We start from the raw sequence: 20,936 nt of genomic DNA, 5'->3' as shown, positions 1-20,936 counted from the left end.
AGCGCCCCATAGATGAGGGTACAGCTGTGAAAATAGGAAATATGGTCTAGCTTAATATTTCTTCTCCCATGACTTAGCCCTAAACTTAGAGCCCTTCTGTCAGTCAGGGAGTTTTGAAGGTTTGCAATATCTTTGATGAAAGAAAGTGACTGCAGTAATAGTTGATTTTCTCAAATTAATTCTAGATTCCTGATTGTTGGTAGTGCTACCTAGTTATCCTCAAAAGACGTGGTCTTAATTTTAGATAGTTACAGGGACACATAAAAACCTCATCCAACTACATTGTGATAAGGACTTCAAATATTTGATGTACCTTGACTTCTTATCAGAAATGGCAACCTCTTATGAGATCTTTTAAATTTTTTTTTTTTTTTTTTTAGCTCCTATGTGTATACGTTTTAAAAACTAGAATTCTTGTATGTTCAATTTTTAACCTAGGATTTTTGGATTATCTATCTCCTTCCCATAAACATTTATAAAACTCACACCACTCAAATGTTGAATTACACAGAGATTCTTTAGAACTAAGACAAACATGGACCAATACAAGAACAAAATGAAAACACCATAAATTATAATTTATAGCACAGACTACTCTATGAACCACATACTACAAGCAGTAAGGCACAGGAAGTCTGCTTACTTCCTCAGATCTTCTCGTATCATTTCAGTGTATGCTCAGGTCTCCTTTCATATTCCTACCCACTATCATTTCTATAGGCTCTTCAATACTCCGTGGTCACATGTGTGTTCTCTCTCTCTCTTTCTCCCTCCCCACTAGATATCTAAAAAACATAAATCCAGCTAAGAAGCTTGCACATTTCATGAAACTTGTAACTCTCACATATGGTCTGTTTAATGTATATACTATGTATAGTGTACATTTAATGATACTCATTGTGAACACTAGTGATCATTATATTTCTACAGGATTACACAGGGTCAAGAATATTCCTTTGGAAGTGTAACTAACTCCATTAGTAAATGTACAAGGATATGCCCTTAAATGTCCTCCAAATGAGAACCTCCTTGAATAATTCTTGGTAAGGATGCTGAGACAACTGACAGAGATTCTAGTTACCTTTCCTTCTCCTACAATTATAATAATATAATTATATTTCATCTATTTTCAGGAAAGGTTCATTTTATTATTTGAGTTTGTGTAAATATGTAAAAAAGTCTGGGTATTCTGTGTAGTAATTTCAACCAACCCCTTTAGGGATATATCCCATTTGGGTACACAACAAAAATTGTGTGTGTGTGTTTATAATTCTATTTAGTTCAGAATTTTGAAATGTATTTGAATAATCACATTATAAATTTATTTAGATAATCAAAATTAAGGTTTTAGTTTTTGCATTCTTTGTTTTATTTTGTAAATACCATTTAGCATACTATAATTTTTCAGCTAATTTGTTAAATACTTTCCTTGAATTTCTCATTTAAGAGCAAAGTACATTTCATACCTAAAGAAACAGAAATATTTAAAATACATCTTTATTGAATTTTAGTTATTTGAAAGACGGCAGTAAGATAAAGAATCTCTTTTCTGTTTTAGGGCTTGACAATATTTTTTGACCAGGCACCTCGTTAGAAAAAACATTTCTTAGCAAGCACTACTAATACATGTAAATGTATTTACTCACACATGATACATATTTAGCAATCTATTAATATATTATTTATAAATCACATAAATGGGTAATTTTTAAGAGTTGACAATAAGATTAAATGAAAATATCTATTTTGCTAAACTTATGAAATATTTCAAAAATACTGAGTATGGTTTTTAAAGTGAAAAACATTTAACTCTTTATGATACAATAATTCAAATATCTAGTCTAAGAAATTTATTTTGATACCTCATTAAGTAACTTTCATAGCTAGAAAAAGTTATATAAAACCAAAGTCATCATTGGCTGTTCTTACTTAAGATATTCATTTTTCAATTTCAGGAATAAACTATTCAAGGTAATGTGCTGAAATTTAGCTAATAAGTAGACATCTTTTAAAATATAAATCAGATGTTCTGACAAATGACCTATAACAGCTTTTATGTTTTTTGAGTTTGGTGAAATCAATTATGCTTTATGATCACAGGGAATACTGGTCAATAAAAAGAGAAATTACCAATCTATATAATAAATATTAGCAATGAATTACTTTTATTGCATCTAAAATATGTACATTTACAGTCTAATATGTCCTAAAATACCTCAATAGAACATTTTGCCTGCTTGTGAGGAAATCAGACCCTTCATAATCAACCAACCTTCATGTCCTGTATTCTCAAAGTTTGAAAACTCAACTCACAAGGAAATCACTAATGTGTGATACTCCTCGGGACCAACTGTGTGTTTCTAAATATCTTCAGTGATTTACTCTCCAGGATGAACATTGCAATCCATTTGTGTGTGTGTACTAAGTCACTTCAGGCATGTCTGACTCTTTGTGACACCATGGTTGTAGCCTGCCAGGCTCCTCTGTCCATGGGATTCTCCAGGCAAGAAAACTGCAGTGGGTTGCCATGCCCTCCTCCAGAGGATCTCCTCAACCGAGAGATCTAACCTGTGTCTCTTATGTCTCCTGCATTGGCAGGTGGGTTCTTTACCACTAGCAATTCCTTTAGAGGGCCTAAATCTTTGACGAACACTGTGTGACATATTTCAATGCATGTCCTCTATTCCCTTTCAAATAGCCTTTTTAAAGTTAGCCAATATAGAAGCCCACATACCTTTTTCTCTTTAATCTATTTTGCCATAATCTCACATGCCATCTCCTAGTCACAGACATACATTCGAGGGTGCCTGAAGTGCAGTTAGAAAGACAGCCAAAACTTGTGATCAGTTAAGGAACTGGGGTTCCAACCCCAGCTGACGGACTCTCTTTTCATCCTGCACACACTTCCGATAAAGAGGCTAAAAATGAAATTCTTGCATTTCAATGCTGAGTCTATGCCTGTGCTATTTTCTCCCATGGCAACAATACTGGGGAAGCAGGTAAGTGGGAAGAGGCTATCCTCACTTTGGGATTTACTTGTCTAAAAAGGGTTAGTTTTAAAAAATTTAATAATATGCCCATTTATGTTTAAAGAATAATTACAACACCCCTTTATGCTCATTAGGTAGGTAACAAAAAGCTCTTTTAAGTGAATAAAATAAAATTTAAAATGTCAGTGAGTGGTTCTGATATCCTATCCTTGTTTAGTGAATGTGCTGTGTGCCTTTTTCCATCACAAGTGGTGAAAAGGTCATGTCAAACTGAAAAACCCATCAGAGTGATTATGATTCAACAATACAATAACAAGATGATCAAGATGTATAATTCGGCTGACAGCCATGCTTGATTATTTGATGCTTATTGGCTCCCAGAAACCTTATCTTTATTTGGAAGCACCTACTAAAAGATTCTTCAATGACTTGCTATCACAACACAAGCATTATTGTGCGTTTACTGTGATTTCCTGCTGTCTCTGGAGAAAAATGAAAATGAGTTCAAATCAAGATATGAAACGATGTGAAAGGCATATCAAAAGTCAATGGCCATGCTTTAAAAATGGTTTTCATTGCCCAATAACACTACTAAAATGACGAGAAGTTTTTAAGCACAATCTACAAAACAGATATATAATAGACTTCTACTGAGTAATCATGTATTTCAAATAAGGGGAAATGGAATTTCCTAGGCATTTTTTTTTTAACTTGGGGAGAAAAAAATGTAATCTTTGTTGAATGTGTTTCACATGCACAGCAGATTTGTTCTCCATCACCCAGAATGTAAATCAAAATTGCATGATAAAACATTGCTTATTCAATCTATTTTATGCAAGCATAAACAAGAAAGCAATAGACAGCAAAGAAACTAGCCAGGCTGTATTTCCAGGTCTCTTGAAAATCATTTCACACAGTACGCTAAATATATCAAATCTTATAAGAAATCATGAATTGAAAAAATGAGACAATTGTCCGGATAACTTAGTTTCAAATCTTGTTAAACTTTAAAGAAGTTAACAAATGATGGGCTTGGTTCTCAGAAGAATATTACCAATAGTGACATAGTCTGATTAAGTTTTACTTCCTGATGCCATTGTGCACCCTTTTTGTCGAAGTATTGTCAGGTTGGAGCCAGATATAATCTGAAATAGCCTCAGATGTTTTGCCAGGGCCTCACTGGCCCAAGTCTCAAGAACACCTGGGATGGGAGTACTCCCTTTTACCCAGGCCCTCAGTGATAGATTTTGGAAAGATGTAAAGTTCAAGTTAGTTGCAAGTGATGAAGAGGAGATTAATAGGGCATCTTTGTTCTTATTGTTTTGATTATGTATTTGTCTGACAATGACTTAATAAATTGATATTCTGAAAATATTTTTTAAAAACTCAAAGAAATCCTGTGTTTTTATTTGTAAATAGCCATACAAAATTTTTTTTTTTATATTGCCCATTGTGAGATCTGGATTGTGATAGAGCCGGTGAGTATCACCTAGTTCTGAACCCAGGGAATTTTTATTCTGGAATGAGAAACTGATAAGAAGGTAGGAAATTAAGTACCATAATGTGTGTAATAAAAGACAACCAGAGAAAGTTTTAAAAAATTATTGGGTGCAATTTAGGTTGGGAATAAGACTAGTCAGAATAGGCTTCTTAGTCTAATTGAGTCTCAGGAGACTTAATTGAAAGGAACAGAGGAGAGGACAAGAAGAAGAGAGGGTTTCCAATGATATAAATTGTTCATACTCCATCAAGCCCAGGGCACTGTGGGGACAGGGATGCTGAAAGTATTTCAGTATGGCTGAAGTGTCAATACTGAGAGGGAATTTGGCAAAAGAGAAACCTGAAGAGGTAAACACTAGCCTTGAATTGATGTTGTAAGCTTTGAACTTTATCTTGAGAGCAGCGATAAGCCACCTCAACAATGCTGGTGATGGGCACTATTATGTGTACTGTATAAAGTGGAAGTTGAAACTCATTTATCAAATGGGATTATTCAAGGTAGCTTAGTATATCAGTCTGAGTTCTGGCAGGAAACTGATGGCACTCTTGAGCAAGTTAACTGAAGAGAATTAAATACAAGGGCTGTGTATTTATACGATTAGGATGTAGGGAAATCAACAAGGTGCAGGTTTAGTAGGAAGTGATTACTATCTCTAGGCTTAAAAATACCTCAGGGACAAAAACTACCAGAATCTAGAGAAAAAGGTGAATGGAAGGGACTATCTGACAGTAGGTAAAAAGAAGTGCCTTATCCACTGTGAGCAACAGTTTCAAAAGGAGGTGGAATGAATTACCTTTACCTCACATTATATTGGTTGAACCCAACAGGAAGCCAAAGGATAAGGAACAATTTTAGAATATAAAGCATGGTAGAGGAAAATAGAAAGGGAATAAAAAGAGGTAATCAACACAAGCAAGGAATCAATAGCAGAGCTTAAACATAAGTCTGGTCCTCTCTCTCCAGTTTCAAGATCATTAGACACGGTGTATTTAAAACACCTTTGAATTAGGAAGAACAAAAGGGACCTTGATAGACCACTATTTTTTTTATTTCTATATAATTAAGAAAGTCTATTAGCAAGATATTCAAAGAGTGGAATTATTTTCTTTAAAATACTTGATACCCCCAGACAATTAAGAACCAAATATGCCACAGAATTTGAGGAGTGTGACATGCCTTTATGCTCCTACAAAAAATACAGTAGTCTGGGTGCTGTAACAGCAGGAAAGAATGAATTTATATTCATTTTAGACACAAATGACTATTAAAATAACAAATTTCTAGGGTAATTAGAATTTATATCATTTAAAATTCATTTACTTTACTGTAAACTAATTTACGAGCAGAAAGTGCCTTAAGGAATGAAGAAAACTTCATTATTTCTATTTTCTTTAAAATACTGAGAGTCAATTTTTATGTAGGTTGATAAGAAGTCCGGGGTCCCTGAGGAGGAGATAGGGGTCTGAAGTTCTCAAGAAGGAGAAAAGGACAAATTTTTTTTTTCTTTAAGCCCAGAGCTGATGATTACACAACAAAACAATTCGTCTTGCTCAAGGATATGTTTTCCCTTAAACTCTGAACCTGTGGCCACTGCTGAGTTTTCCAAATTTGCTGACATACTGAGTGCAGCACTTTCACAGCATTGTCTTTTAGGATGTGAAATAGCTCAACTGGAATTCCATCACCTCCACTAGATTTGTTCATAGTGATGTTTCCTAAGGCCCACTTGACTTCACATTCCAGGATGTCTGGCTCTAGGTGAGTGACCACACCATCGTGATTATCTGTGTCATGAAGATCTTTTTTGTACAGTTCTTCTGTGTATGCTTGCCACCTCTTCTTAATACCTTCTGCTTCTGTCAGGTCCATACCAATTCTGTCCTTTATCGAGCCCATCTTTGCATGAAGCCTTGGTATTTCTAATATTCTTGAAGAGATCTCTAGTCTTTCCCATTCAATTGTTTTCCTCTATTTCTTTGTATTGATCGCTGAGAAAGGCTTTCTTATCTCTCCTTGCTATTCTTTGGAACTCTGCATTCAGATGGGAAAATCTTTCCTTTTCTCCTTTGCCTTTCGCTTCCCATCTTTTCACAGCTATTTGTAAGGCCTCCTCAGACAGCCATTTTGCTTTTTGGCATTTCTTTTCCATGGGGATGGTCTTGATTCCTGTCTCCTGCACAATGTCACGAACCTCCGTCCAGAGTTCATCAGGCACTCTGTCTATCAGATCTAGTCACTTAAATCTATTTTTCACTTCCACTGTATAATCATAAGGGATTTGATTTAGGTCATACCTGAATGGTCTAGTGGTTTTCCCCATTTTCTTCAATTTAAGTCTGAATTTGCCAATAAGGAGTTCATGATCTGAGCCACAGTCAGCTCCCGGTCTTGTTTTTGCTGACTTTATAGGGCTTCTCCATCTCTGGCTGCAAAGAACATAATCAACCTGATATCAGTGTTGACCATCTGGTGATGTCCATGTGTAGAGTCTTCTCTTGTGTTGTTGGAAGAGGGTGTTTGCTATGACCAGTGCAATCCCTTGGCAAAACTCTGTTAGACTCTGCCCTGCTTCATTCTGTACTCTAAGGCCAAATTTGCCAGTCATTCCAGGTATTTCTTGACTTCCTACTTTTGCATTCCAGTCCCCTATAATGAAAAGGACATCTTTTTCGGGTGTTAATTCTAAAAGGTGTTGTAGGTCTTCATAGAACTGTTCAACTTCAGCTTCTTCAGTGTCACTGGTCGGGGCACAGACTTGGATTACCGTGATATTGAATGGGTTGCCTTGTTCAAGCTGGTTTCAGAAAAGGCAGAGGAACCAGAAATCAAATTGCCAACATCTGCTGGATCATCGAAAAAGCAACAGAGTTCCAGAAAAACATCTATTTCTGCTTTATTGAATATGCCAGAGCCTTTGACTGTGTGGATCACAATAAACTGTGGAATATTCTGAAAGAGATGGAAATACCAAACCACCTGACCTGCCTCTTGAGCAACCTGTATGCAGGTCAGGAAGCAACAGTTAGAACTGGACATGGAACAACAGACTGGTTCCAAATAAGAAAAGGAGTACATCAAGGCTGTATATTGTCACCCTGCTTATTTAACTTCTATGCAGAGTACATCATGAGAAACGCTGGGCTGGAAGAAATACAAGCTGGAATCAAGATTGCCAGAAGAAACATCAATACCCTCAGATATGCAGATGATATCACCTGTATGGCAGAAAGTGAAGAAGAACTAAAGAGCCTCTTGATGAAAATGAAAGAAGAGAGTGAAAAAGTTGGCTTAAAACTCAACATTCAGAAAACTAAGATCACGGCATCCGGTCCCATCACTTCATGGCAAATAGATGGGGAAACAGTAGAAACAGTGTCAGACTTTATTTTTGGGGGGCTCCAAAATCACTGCAGATGGTGATTGCAGCCATGAAAATAAAAGACGCTTACTCCTTGGAAGGAAAGTTATGACCAACCTAGACAGCATATTAAAAAGCAGAGACATTACTTTGCCAACAAAAGTCTGTCTAGTCAAGGCTATGGTTTTTCCAGTAGTCATCTATGGATGTGAGATTTGGACTATAAACAAAGCTGAGCGACGAAGAATTGATGCTTTTGAATTGCGGTGTTGGAGAAGACTCTTGAGAGTCCCTTGGACTGCAAGGAGATCCAACCAGTCCTTCCTAAAGGAGATCAGTCCTGGGTGTTCATTGGAAGGACTGATGTTGAAGCTGAAACTCCAACACTTTGGCCACCTGATGTGAAGAGCTGACCCATTGGAAAAGACCCTGATGCTGGGAAAGATTGAGGGCAGGAGGAGAAAGGGACGACAGAGGATGTGATGGTTGGATGGCATCACCGACTTAATGGACATGAGTTTGGGTAAACTCTGGGAGTTGGTGATGGACAGGGAGGCCTGGTGTGCTGCAGTTCATGTGGTAGCAAAGAGGCAGACGGGACTTAGCGACTGAACTGAACTGAAACTCTTTACCAGGACAACAATGTATCCTGCTTGAGGACATGTTTCTCCTCCTTGAGAACCTTCTGACTAATCCTGTCATCTTAAAATGTGTATTATGGGAATGAGTCTGATAAGATCTTTCTATTGTTAGTTCTAATCCTGTCATCTTAAAATGTAAATTGTGGGAGTGGGTCTAGTAAGATCTTTACAACCTTGAGGCATTCTTTTAATTTATTGTAATACCCAATTGAAAAAGTAGATAATTTCCTTTCTAACACTAGTGAAGGGAGCATTCTTTGTCCCCCTTCTGATGTCTATGTCAGAAGCTTTCTCTGTCCCTCTTCATATTTTAATAAAACTTTGCTACACAAAAGCTCTTGAGTGATCAAGCCTGATCCCTAGTCCCTGGTCCCAAAGCTAAATCTTCTTCTTTGGAAATCAGGAATCCCACATCATTCACCTAAGCTATCAATACTAAAGTATACTTTTCTACTTCCAATAAATCAGCTAAGTTCAATTTCATCATATTGATCTTTAAATAAATTTAAGCAAAGTTTTAATTGCATACTTGATTTTCAAAAGATAATGCTTATCAATGTACTGTGATAATTAGTTTTAAAAACCATGGATGTTAATAAATTATTTTAATAATAAAAAGGAGGATCCTTCTTCTTGAGGCATACTATATAATAGCTTTTAGTAGGAGTGACAAAAGTATGGTATAGAACAGAGCACAAAAGCACTTGATTAGGACACCAGAGGCATTTACTTCATTTCTACCAAGGCATAACATGTTTATTTACATGCTTAGATCCTTTGGAAACTGAGGGAGTTAAAGGGGTTCTGGTACTTCTACTTAGATGTTGGTAACAAAACCTAAAATTCTAAGTCTCAGTCTATTTGCATGCAAAACAGGGATAATACTATTAAATTCCCTGTAGAATTCTTGGGACAATTAAATGAGAAAAATTACAGGTGAAGTAAGACTAAAAGATAGCTAGTATTTCTGCATAAGAGAACTAACAGATATCACTACCACTCTGAACTTGAAACAGTGCACCAAACATTTCCTATCCTATTTCTGAAGCTCCTTGTTAACAGGTTTTGTTTTTTTTTTAATCTTATTGCATGTTGCTCCCAGTCTCTCAGGGAGAAATTACATGTGTTTCATGGTTTCCCTATGTTTGATCAGAGCAATCATATTCAATAGGACAGGAATAAAAAGTATAAACATGGAAATACTACTGAGAATAAAATGAGAGACTAACAGGAACTATTGGCTTTCTCCCTAGCCCCCCACCCCCAGCCTCAACCAGATGATGTCTTTGAAATGCGATGAAAGTTTAAAAATCAGAAAAGCCAATGAAAATCTTTAAGAATCTTCCAGAGAAGATTCTCCCGTTCTTGGAGATGTTCAAAAAGGGCAGATAATATTGGGAAGCTTCCCCTAGAAGAAATATTTTTGTTTAGACTTTTTTCCTTTATGCCACATTTTCCCTGGGAGGATTATTACCTGCCTCTTGCTACAGAAAATGCTAAAAAGCACCTGCTACTGCTCTGCTCTGGTGGCTGAGGGGAGAGGAACCTCATATGGCACTAATTCCAGATAGATGGTGAGATAATCAAAGGTATAAGTATTTCTCATGGCTCTCAAGGTCTCTACTACCTCAACCCCAACACACAAAGCTAGATCTCAGTAAACTGTTAAAACTGGGCATTATCTGAGGGCCTTTCCACCTAAAAGGAAGAACAAGGAAAATGACAACTCAGATTATACCTCCAGAGATACACACTCAAATATTAAAAAATAATATAACCATTCTCAAAAATATGTAAACAATAAAGCCAAATTTGAGTTCTACATGGAATATGTAGATTAAAATTTTAAATGAGGTTTTAAATTTAAAATAAGGCTGAATACTCTCAAAGCGTAAGAGAACATGGATGATTTCTAACAGACAAACACTCACATAGCATTTATGTGTAAGGAAATTTTCTAAGCATATAAAATAGTAGTATTACCTGTAAACAAGCATTTTGAAAAAAGAAAAATGGAAATAAGACATAGAATGATTAGTTTTTAATAAAGCATGGAAATGAAGTGTTAAATAGCATAATGAATACAACAGGAGAATGTATTAAAGAGCTGGATAAGGAGAGACATTAGCCAGGAATTATCATAAAGGGATTAAGAGGTTACAATGTCAAGTTAAGATATAGGTGAGCAGAAATAAAGTGTCAAAATCTGTATAGAGGCAGTCATAAAGAGAAAGTAAAATAATGAAAAGGATGAAATAACCGAAAAGATATTAACTAAGAAATTTCTAGAATTAAGAAAAATGAAAAGTAACCCAGGAGAACATGAAAAAAAGCCCCAAACAAGTAAATTGCCAATTAAGATATATAAGAAGAAATCCTAAACAAAGATAGTAAAATTTTAAGAATTTTAAAATAAAGAGAAATCTCTTTAGAGACAATAGGGACAAATGAGCAACAGAATACTCAACAGCAATATGGATTATAAGAAAAAAAAAGATGTAATATACACAAGGCACTGAAAGAAATTAACAAATTCAGAAATTTATGTCTAGCTAAAGTATCATTTTGATACTAGAACAAAATACCATCTAAGGCCCCAGGCTGTTTCCACATAAAGAACAACTTTGAAATAATCTTAAAATATATCAGCAATAAAATGAATTAATCCAAGAGATATGCCAGAAACAAAGTAAATAAATAATCTGACACAATGTAACTTATTCTACATCTGGATCATAGAGGGCTTCTGATAGCTCAGCTTAGCCTCTTAGAATATGTCCATGTTAATACTTTACCACAGTGCACTGCTACTGCTTTATCAGCTACACTGGTTTCCCATGTGATGGGAACCAATTCAGAGCAAGGGTATTTCTAAAACTTTAGTTATATAGAAATTAATAAAGTGTTTATTGCATTGGTGATACTCAACAAGTGATATATTTAACACCTGTAAATCTCACCTGATTAATTTTGCTTCAAATTAAAAAAAAAAACACAAAACCTAATGAAGTATCATATTTCTAGCTTAGTGACTGATACATGTGCTGTTCTGTGCTTAGTTACTCAGTTGTGTCTGACTCTTTGCGACCCCATGAACTGTAGCCTATAGCCCTGTTGCATTTCAAGCAGATTCATTACCATCTGAGCCACCAGGGAAGCCCAATAGATATACATAGGAGCCATTAAAAAAAAATCAGGTTCTTTTTCTTCTGCCATACTTAATCAGTCCTGAGCTTAAGCAAAAGAGGACCATATCAGAGAGCTACTGAGTCAGATGAGCATCTATACATTGGAAGACATCTGTACGTTGTATTCATTTTCATCATAAATAAAAGTCAAGTGCCTCTTCCAGCTCTGAGGTGGACTAAAAGCTTTGTTCTAATACCTCTCAAGGCTTCTTCCCTCTTCCTTGACTCAACAAAAAATTTTAAAATCTAATAATTGTCCATTCATTTATCTTCAACTTTCAGGATACGTACATAAGAATTTACTTAATATGAAAATACAGCTTCTTGGATAAATTACAAACTCTTTTCCATAGAAACAAAAGAAACACATCTAAGAAAAACAGCCCTACTCATGTTGCCATGACAAAAAAAGAAACTCTCAAAGATAACTATCTGAACAACTTAGAACCAAAAATTGTTTCAATTATCATGACTGCATACAGCTAGCTCCTGGTTATGTTAGTCAAAATATTTGCCTCATCTCAAAAAAAATTATATTTGGTTGTGAAGGTTTAGGAGACTTGATATGGGTCTTATTCCTAACAATTCTTTAGAACGTCTTTCACTTTTTAAAGTGTATGCATTTACTTTTTTTAATTTTTTAAAGATTTAGATTTTAAAATCAAAGTTATTAGGTGTTTCTCAATAAGAATTCCCACTCTGGACAGTGAGAAAAAAGAATTTTTGAAAAACATGCTAAGCAAACATTCAATTTATTCGAATCAATTGATTTTTCTTTGCCACTTGCATTGAGTTTGAAATCTTACAGCCTAGAAGGGATGGTGGTAAGTATGAAAGATTGTTAGAGACAAAACACGTTACTGCCCTCCTTTCATAATTGATATAATATTTTAAATTTAGAGCTGAGAAAACAATTTTCCTCAATTGCTTAAAATATGGGTTTTAAATGATTACCTATTTTCTTTTTAAAATTATTCATTTCACCACTAGCTGCTTAAAAGACAGCTTTTTGGTTTTGAAGTATATGAATAACCTAAATCAAGGATAGTCCATAGATGATCTAGAAGATCTATTCTTTGAACTTTAAATCCCATGTGTTCTTACGAAAATTAAATAAAACTTATAATTTAGAAATAATTTCAAATGTACAGAGAAATTTCAATAATAAGCATATGCATGTGTGCTAAGTCACTTCAATCGTGTTTGACTCTTTGCAACCCTATGGACCGTAGTCCACCAGGCTCCTCTATCCATGGGATTCTCCAGGCAGGAATACTGGAGCAGGTTGCCATGATGTCCTTCTCCAGGGGATCTTACCAACCCAGGGATCAAACCCCCATCTCTTAGGTCTCCTGCATTAGCAGGTGAGTTCTTTAGCACTAGCACCACCTAGGAAGCCCATAAACAACATCTATTCACCCTTTCTGGAGTAGGAAATGACAACCCATTCCAGTATTCTTACCTAGAAAATTACATGAACAGATAAGCCTGGCAGGCTACAGTCCATGGTGTCACAAAGAGCCATACGCAACTGACTGAATTGGTACACACGCACATTGACCCTTTACTCAAGTCACAAAGTGTTCAAATTTAGTACCATTTGCTTTATAATTTGCTCTCTATCATGCCAAAGAGATAAATCAACAAGCATCTGGACATTCACAAGAGTATTGTTTTTTACCCATTCTCATCATAAATGATGAGTCAAATGCATCTTTCAGCTTTGGGATGTAGTGATCTCTACTCCAACACTGCTATGCTGTTTGTTTTTTACTGAATCTAATAATCTCCTTTTATAGCAGTTTTTCTGCAATGCAGGATCAGGCTTGAGATCAGGTATCTCTTCAGTTTCCTTTAATTTGAATAGTTCTTCAGTCTTCCTTTGTCTTACCTAGATATTTTCTTGCTGAATGGTCTCTACCCTGATCTCCTTTTAAAAAGGAATGCTCCTCATTTTGTCTGTCTAATGTTTCCCCATGATTAGATTTAGGTTATACATTCCCCACTGGAATACAACATAAGTGATCTTGTGTCTTTCTTAAGGTACCGTATTCAGAGGTACATTAAATAGATCTGTCCCTAATTCCCTATTTCTGAAGTTAATTTTGATTACCTGCTGTCCTATTCCCCTCAGTTCAGTTCAGTCGCTCAGTCCTGTCCGACTCTTTGTGACCCCATGAACTGCAGCACGCCAGGCCTCCCTGTCCATCACCAACTCCCTGAGTCAAACCAAACCCATGTCCATTGAGTCGGTGATGCCATCCAACCATCTCATCCTCTGTCATCCCCTTCTCCTCCTGCCCTCAAACTTTCCCACCATCAGGGTCTTTTCCAATGAGTCAGCTCTTCCCATCAGGTGGCCAAAGTATTGGAGTTTCAGCTTCAACTACAGTTCTTCCAATGAACACCCAGGACTGATCTCCTTTAGGATGGACTGGTTGGGTCTCCTTGCAGTCCAAGGGACTCTCAAGAGTCTTCTCCAACACTGCAGTTCATAAGCATCAATTCTTTGGTGCTCAGCTTTCTTTATATAGTCCAACTCTCACATCCATACATAACCACTGGAAAAACCATAGCCTTGACTAGATGGATCTTTGTTGGCAAAGTAATGTCTCTGAATTTTAATATGCTGTCTAGGTTGGCCATAACTTTCCTTCCAAAGAGTAAGCTTCTTTTAATTTCATGGCTGCAATCACCATCTGCAGTGATTTTGGAGTCCAGAAAAATAAAGTCAGACACTATTTCCACTGTTTCCCCATCTGTCTGCCATGAAGTGATGGGACCAGATGCCATGATCTTAGTTTTCTGAATGTTGACCTTTAGGCCAACTTTTTCACTCTCCTCTTTCACTTTCATCAAGAGGATCTTTAGTTCTTCTTCACTTTCTGCCATAAGGATGTTATCATCTGCATATCTGAGGGTAATGATATTTCTCCCAGCAATCTTGATTCCAGCTTGTGCTTCCTCCATGATGTACTCTGCATAGAAGTTAAATAAGCAGGGTGACAATATACAGCCTTGATGTACTCCTTTTCTTATTTGGAACCAGTCTGTTGTTCCATGTCCAGTTCTAACTGTTGCTTCCTGACCTGCATACAGGATGCTCAAGAGACAGGTCAGGTGGTTTGGTATTTCCATCTCTTTCAGAATATTCCACAATTTATTGTGATCCACACAGTCAAAGGCTTTCGCATCGTCAATAAAGCACAGATAGATGTTTTTCTGGTACTCTCTTGCTTTTTGGATGATCCAGCAGATGTTGGCAATTTGATCTCTGGTTCCTCTGCCTTTTCTAAAACCAACTTGAACATCTGGAATTTCACGGTTCACATATTGCTGAAGCCTGGCTTGGAGAATTTTAAGCATTACTTTACTAGTGTGTGAGATGAGTGCAATTGTGTGGTAGTTTGAGCATTCTTTGGCATTGCCTTTCTTTGGGACTGGAATGAAAACTGACCTTTTCCAGTCCTGCGGCCACTGCTGAGTTTTCCCTATTTGCTGGCATATTGAGTGCAGCACTTTCACAGCGTCATCTTTCAGGATTTGAAATAGCTCAACTGGAATTCCATCACCTCCACTAGCTTTGTTCTCAATAATGCTTCCTAAGGCCCACTTGACTTCACATTCCAGGATGTCTGGCTCTAGGTGAGTGATCACACCATTTTGATTATCTGGGTCATGAAGATCTTTTTTGTGCAATTCTTCTGTGTATTCTTGCCACCTCTTCTTAATATCTTCTGCTTCTGTTAGGTCTCTACCATTTCTGTCCTTTATCGAGCCCATCTTTGCACGAAATATTCCCTTGGTATCTCTAATTTTCTTGAAGAGATCTCTAGTCTTTCCCATTCTATTGTTTTCCTCTATTTCTTTGCACTGATTGTTGAGGAAGGCTCTCTTATCTCTCCTTGCTATTCTTTGGAACTCTGCATTCAAATGGGTATATCTTTCATTTTCTCCTTTGCTTTTCACTTCCCGTCTTTTCACAGCTATTTGTAAGGCCTCCTCAGATAGCCATTTTGCTTTTTGGCATTTCTTTTTCTTGGTGATGGTCTTGATTGCTGTCTCCTGCACAATGTCACGAACCTCCATCCATAGTTCATCAGGCACTCTGTCTACCAGATCTAGTCCTTTAAATCTATTTCTCACTTCTACTGTATAATCATAAGGGATTTGATTTAGGTCATACCTGAATGGTCTAGTGGTTTTCCCTACTTTCTTCAATTTAAGTCTGAACTTGGCAATAAGGAGTTCATGATCTGAGCCACAGTCAGCTCCCGGTCTTGTTTTTGTTGACTGTATAGAGCTTCTCCACCTTTGGTTGCAAAGAATATAATCAATCTGATTTTGGTGTCGACCATCTGGTGATGTCCTTGTGTAGAGTTTTCTCTTGTGTTGTTGGAAGAGGGTGTTTGCTATGACCAGTGCGTTCTCTTGGCAGAACTCTATTAGCCTTTGCCCTGCTTCATTCTGTACTCCAAGGCCAAATTTGCCTATTACTCCAGGTGTTTCTTGACTTATTCCCCTACTACATAGCTTTTCCCTTCATATTTTTAAGAGATCTGAAAGAGGTGTTTAAGTTCAAACACATATCTTTCTCTTCATCAAAATTTCCATTTTAGAGAAAGCGTTTATTGATGATTCTTGCCTGACCCAATTTTTACCGTGATATTTACAAAAAGGGATTTCCCACCTAACGCATTTTTTCCATATTTAACAGTCAACATTTGGCATTCTACTCTAAACCAGACTACTTACTCACCCTTCTCCCACATTTATTTTTAGTCTGCTTATTAATGATATGGGTTCTGATATTTCCAGTAGTTTATTAATTCATTAATCCTCTTTGTTACTTGATGCTCAAATTGTCTTTAATTTGGCTGGTACTTTAAGTTGTACCCTTTGTCTGTGTGACAGACATCACCATTGTTTTTAGTGCTTCCTTACTTTCCATAATAACATGATGTTCCAAACTTACCTTCCTTGCCATAGCTTTGTATTCAGGATGCAGAGCCTTGAAAGGAACTTACAAATTCATTTTTGTTTTGGTTTGTTTTCTTGATTTGAGGTTTTGATCTAATTCTCCTAGATGTTTTTTTTTTTTTTTTAATTAGTTTATTTTCTATTTTTTAACTTTACAATATTGTATTTGTTTTGCCATACATTGACATGAATCCACCATGGGTGTACATGTTTTCCCCTTCCAGAACCCCCTTCCTCCTCCCTCCCCATCCCATCCCTCTGGGTCATCCCGGTACACCAGCCCCGAGCACCCTGTATCATGCATTGAACCTGGACTGGCGATTCATTTCACATATGATAGTTTACATGCTTCCATGCCATTCTCCCATATCATCCCGCCCTCGCCCTCTCCCATAGAGTCCATAATACTGTTCTATTTATCTGTGTCTCTTTTGCTGTCTCGCATACAGGGTTATCTTTACCAACCTACTAAATTCCATATATATGGGTTAGTATACTGTATTGGTGTTTTTCTTTCTGGTTTACTTCACTCTGTATAATAGGCTCCAGTTTCATCCACCTCATTAGAACTGATTTGAATGTATTCTTTTTAATGGCTGAGTAATATTGCATTGTGTATATGTACCACAGCTTCCTTATCCATTCATCTTCTGATGGGCATCTAGGTTGCTTCCATGTCCTGGCTAAAATTTTCCAAATGTCATACAATAAGAAAACTATCACATGGGAAGATTCTCTAATAAGCATTTTCCCTCAAAATATTTGGTAAGCCTTCATAAACACACCACACTGAATGGAGACTAGCAACAATATTTCTCTCACATTCTGGACTACAACTACCTTCAGGCAGAAATAATTTCCTATTTATTTTTTTATTGTGAACCTCTCCATAAATTCTAGCATATAAATATTCAGATAATTATAGACAATAACTGAAAGAAGGCAGAATAGTACTCAAACCCTCTAGCTCATTCCAAACTGATGATGTGGGTCATTTATTCTAAGAAAAATCAATCTGGCTTTTTCCTCCAGGGTAGAAGTTCACAGTCAACTATTATTCCCATGACAATCAATGAAGACAGCAGGATAAATTACAAAAATCATGTTTTTTTTTTGTTTTTTTTTTTTTTTTCAAAAATCATGTTTTTAAAAAGAATAGCTGACCTAAATTTCTAGAAAGAAGAGAGCTCTTCTAAGCTAAACTGTTACTCCTACCATTTTTTTTTTCCTTAGAGCCATCTGCTAATTCTAGGCATAGAGTATGTTATTGTGATTGGCTTAGTCAAAGGGATTATACTGGAGAAAAGGAAAAACTACTAAGCTTTAGCAGTTTGAAAGGCCCCGTGTAAGAAACTGGGCAGTGAGCAGCCACAAATGTGGAGTCAGCTTTACCCTCTAGAAGTTCCTGAAATCTGGGACTCCCCAGGAGACAGGGAAGCCAGAGTGAACTCCTGTGAGGTCCCATGGTACTTACCGTAAGCACAGTTCTGCTGGGAGAGGTCCTGCCTAAACACACTTCTAGTCTCTCAAGTTATCAGATAGATTTTTTAACTATGAGGGGGAGCGTTGTGATACTAACAGTGAAGGTGTTCCAGAACAGATTAGTATTTGAACTGAGTAATTGAACAGGTGGCCCTCCTCTCAGTGGGCAGACATCATCCAAATTTTGCAGGTCTGAATAGAACACAAGTTGCAGGAAAGTTGTATTCTCCATCCCACTGTTCGAGGTTGGGCATTGGTCTCTTGTCTTTGTCACTCTTGGTTCTCAGGCCTTTGTACTAGGACTGGAATCTACACCAGTGGTTCTCTGGCTGTAAGGCCTTTGAACCACACAGAAGGTTTTTCTGCATCTCCAGGTTGCAGGAGACAGATAATGATATTTCTTAGCTCCACGAATATGGAGCCAGTATCTCATTATAAACATCTTTCTAGATATGTATAGATATATATTTGTATCTTGAAATGTAGATATCTGTATCCTATTATTTCTGTTTCTATAGAGAACCTTGATTAATACATAGGTCTAGAGAGCAGGACTGAGAAAATCTGAAGGGCAGAAGTGGACTGCCTCTAATATCTTAGACCAAGGAGATAGAGAACCTAAAGATGAAACAGAGATACACTGAACTTACTAAAGTATCAACATAATTGTGCAATAGATCAACCTCCAATTGGATTTAGGTGATCAGTTCTTCATCTTATATACTTATAGATAGAAGGAGAAATTTCTCTGGTGAAATATAATAACATCTATAACTTCCAGTCTTTTTTAATGCATGATATCCAGCATAAAACATTTAAAGTTACTGGAGATGAGAAAACAAAAATAAAGAGGTAAGACAACAGAAGTTGATGCAACAGTGATCTGAGTATGAGAGTTAGAAGACAAGGACTATATACGGGCTAAAATCAAATGTTTTAAAAAGAAGAGGATAAGATGAACAAAATAATTAAAGATAAAGAATTTCAACATAAAAACAGAATCTAGTTTTTCAAATGGAAATTCTGGAATTGAAAACTACAATGTTTGAAATTAAGAATTCATTAGATGAGTTTAAATTCAGAGTGGGACAATAAGAAGCATAACTAAATAATTGGAAATAACGATATCAGTAAAAAACATAAGACATTCATTCATAATGAAACACAGAGATTAAGAAAATAGAAAGGAACAGAAATCAAAAAAGAACATGAGACATATATGGGACAGTCAAAATGTCTAGGATGAATTTAAATTGAGATCAAAAAGGTGAGTAACAAGCAAAAACAATATTTGAAGAAATGATGGCTGGAGAACATCTGAGACCAAAGAAAGATAGCCTAGAGATTCAAAAAGCTCAGGAAACTCTAAGCAGAACAAAGCCAAAGATATGGACACTGTAATGAAACTGTTGAGACCCACAGCCTAAAGAAAAAGCCTTAAAAGCAGCCTCAGAAAAGAAATGGGAGAAGTTTAAAAGTCAACAATAACCTTACCACTGACTTTTCCATAGAAACTACAGAATCCAAAGCATTAAAAATTACATATGGGAAGTGCTGGAAGAAAATAATTGATAACTTAGACTTTATATATTACATGCAATAAAATGCTATTCAAAAATGAAGGTTATAAGAGTCAGAGAAATTAAATATAAGACTATAAGAGCAAAATACATGTGACAGGAACAAAAGAAAGCTTCATGCATAGTTTGAAAAGTGGTAAAAAAAAATCAGAAAGAATACAGAAGATTTGAACATTATTTACCAAATCTACTTAATTGATGTTTAATGGGCATTTTACTGAAGAGATGCAGAATATAAATTCTTTTCAAGCAGATATGGAAATTTACTAATATCAAACATATTCTGGGTCATAAATCAGATCTAAACATATTTTATAGGATTGAAACCATACACAGTATATCTTATGATCCCAAGGATAGTAGAAAATATTCAGATTTAGATGAACAGAAGGAAATGAAAAACATAACTGAATAATACTATAACTCTATCTGAATAGTGCTGTAACTCAGTCCATAACTGATCTGAATAATACTATAACTCAATACGTAACTGATGTTCTTCCCCCCCAAAAAATCCAAGCCCCAGGCTGCTTCACCAGTGAATTTTAATAAATGCATAATTAACACATGAAGGCTTCCCAGGTGGTGCTAGTGGTAAAGAACCTGCTTGCCAGTTCAGGAGGTGTAAGAGATGTGAGTTTGACCCCTGGGTCAGGAAGATCCCCTGGAGGAGGGCATGGCACCCCACTCCAGTATTCTTGCCTGGAGAATCCCTAGACAGAGGAACCTGGGGGCTACAGTCCATGGGGTCACAAAGAGTTGGACACAACAGAACCGACTTAACACAACAAAAAAACTAACATATGTTAATTAATTAACATATCTAGGACACTGTTCCTAACAACAGAAAGCCCTTTTTATGAGGCCAGGATAATATTGACACAAACACGTGACAAGATATTAAAGTAAAACAATAGGCAAACAGCTCCCATGAACATAGATGCAAAAAAATTTCCTAAAGAAAAATATTAGCAGAATAAATCTAGTGATCTGTAAGTATAACACATAATGAGTTACCCCACCAATGCAAAGTTTATTTAGCATTAGAAAATAAATCAATGTAATTTGTCACGTTAATAGAATAAAAGTGAAAACCCATATGAGAATCTTAAGAGATTCAAAAAGATTCAATCTCCATTTAAAACATTAAGACTGTATCGGCCAATTAGTAAGAGAAGAGAATCCCTTAATTTGATTAAGGATACTTTCTAAAAAA

This window comes from Giraffa tippelskirchi, chromosome 1 (genome assembly GCF_054371585.1).
Source record: "Giraffa tippelskirchi isolate mGirTip1 chromosome 1, T2T-mGirTip1v1.2.pri, whole genome shotgun sequence".
In the NCBI taxonomy this organism is placed as follows: domain Eukaryota; kingdom Metazoa; phylum Chordata; class Mammalia; order Artiodactyla; family Giraffidae; genus Giraffa; species Giraffa tippelskirchi.
The sequence above is the reverse complement of the archived record's forward strand: the minus strand, read 5'-3'. Positions refer to the sequence as shown.